Genomic DNA, 2239 nt, shown 5'->3' on the forward strand with positions numbered 1-2239 from the left:
CTTCCCCAAGATCCCGGTCATGATTGGTACCTAGGAGACGCCAAAACGCTTGATCTCTGTCTCCCTCTAGAAGCTAGGAGGAAACACCTGTGAAATATAAAACAATGGTCTCCTTAAAGTCACGAGATCGCCTGTGACATCAGGTATGACTAAGGCTGGTAGAAGCCCTAAAGAGTAGCCTACTTTGCTCCCTCTGAGATCTAGAGCCCCTTACTGCAGGTGTTTATACACCATCTTTCTCCCAAAAAGGATTCTGTGTGCTATGATTTAAAAGTTCCCTCTTAATCTAGAATGGCAGGATATGCAAATAGGACTCCCACATGCTGCCTCCAATCTTTTGGGGCACTTTATGCAATGAGAGAATGTCAAGAACATCAGAATAGCAAAGAGTCCAGTAGACCTTTAAGACTAACCAACTTTATTGTAGCATAAGCTTTCGAGAGCCACAGCTCTCTTCGTCAGATGCAACCATCCGGTTGCATCTGACGAAGAGAGCTGTGGCTCTCGAAAGCTTATGCTACAATAAAGTTGCATCTGACAAAGAGACGGTTGCATCTGACGAAGAGAGCTGTGGCTCTCGAAAGCTTATGCAACCGGATGGTTGCATCTGACGAAGAGAGCTGTGGCTCTTGAAAGCTTATGCTACAATAAAGTTGCATCTGACGAAGAGACGGTTGCATCTGACGAAGAGAGCTGTGGCTCTCGAAAGCTTATGCTACAATAAAGTTGCATCTGACAAAGAGAGCTGTGGCTCTCAAAAGCTTATGCTACAATAAAGTTGCATCTGATGAAGAGAGCTGTGGCTCTCGAAAGCTTATGCGACAATAAAGTTGCATCTGACAAAGAGAGCTGCGGCTCTCGAAAGCTTATGCCACAATCAAGTTGGTTAGTCTTAAAGGTGCTACTGGACTCTTTACTATTTTGCGACTACAGACGGACACGGCGAACTCCTCGGGATCTAAGAACATCAGAAGAGCTCTGCTGGGTCAGATGGGGGCGGGGCATCTAGTTCACCAGCCAACCAGTTGCCCTGGAGGCCAATAAATAAGGTGGAAAGGCCTTCCCCTCTTGCTGCTTCTAGCATTAGGACTCAGGCTTGTTGCTTTTGAATGTAGAGATTCCTTTTCTTCACCATGGCAAGTAGCCACGGATGGACTGCATTAAATCCACCCCTGCTTATGACCCTCACTATGTGCCCTGGCAGTGAAAGCCATAATTTAATTACTGATTAAGAGGTCCTGCCTTTTGACCCCAAATCTCGATCGATTGATCTATGGCACAGGGAAATCTGGGACCAATACTTCATGGAAAGGATTACAGACCAACTTAAGCATCTAAGAATCTGATTACTTCCGATCAAGTGTTTTGGAAGTCTCGTTGCCCATTATAGACTACATGTCTGATCTGGGTATAAAGCCTACCAAGTCATACCCAATCAACCCTTTTATATTTTAAGCTGCTCGTCAACATTATAATATTTCTTCTTCTGAATGTAGTCCGATGTATGATATAACATGCATAGGTAAAAATTTAAAGGTAGGCCCCTGTGCAAGCATCGAGTCGTTACTGACCCATGGGGGGACGTCCCATTGCAACGTTTTCTTGGCAGACTTTTTGATACGGGGTGGTTTGCCATTGCTTTCCCCAGTCATCTACACTTTACCCCCAGGAAACTGGGTACTTATTTTGCCAACCTTGGAAGGACGGAAGGCTGAGTCAACCTTGAGCCGGCTACCTGAACCCGGCTTCTGCCAGGATCGAACTCAGGTCGCAAGCAGAGCTTGGGCTGCAGTACTGCAGCTTACCACTCTGTGCCACGGGGCTCTTATAACATGTATAACAATTTACAATTTACTCTTGTTCTTGTATGTAGTTATATGTTTAAATTTTGTATTGATATTTTGGTTTTGTTATGAAAAGTTAAAAATTAAATTAAAAAGTTTTTAAAAAAATCCTTCCTTTTGTCTGTTCAGACTAGCACTATGGGAGAGAGAAAAGAAGCTCTCTCAACCCACTTTTTCTAGTCCATGCATAATTTTATAAACCTCTATCTGATACAATCTGTCATGTCCCCTCTTCTCATACTGCAGCTACTCAGCTGGTTCTGGGAAACTTTTAATGCACAGACATTAAAGATTCTATCTTTCAAATGAGTTCTACTCACAGTTCATATCATCAGTGCAGATATGGTTCAAACGGACTAAATCCTTTTATGCATTTAGCCAAATCCATTCAAGAC

Source organism: Eublepharis macularius, chromosome 17, assembly GCF_028583425.1.
Source record: "Eublepharis macularius isolate TG4126 chromosome 17, MPM_Emac_v1.0, whole genome shotgun sequence".
NCBI lineage: Eukaryota > Metazoa > Chordata > Lepidosauria > Squamata > Eublepharidae > Eublepharis > Eublepharis macularius.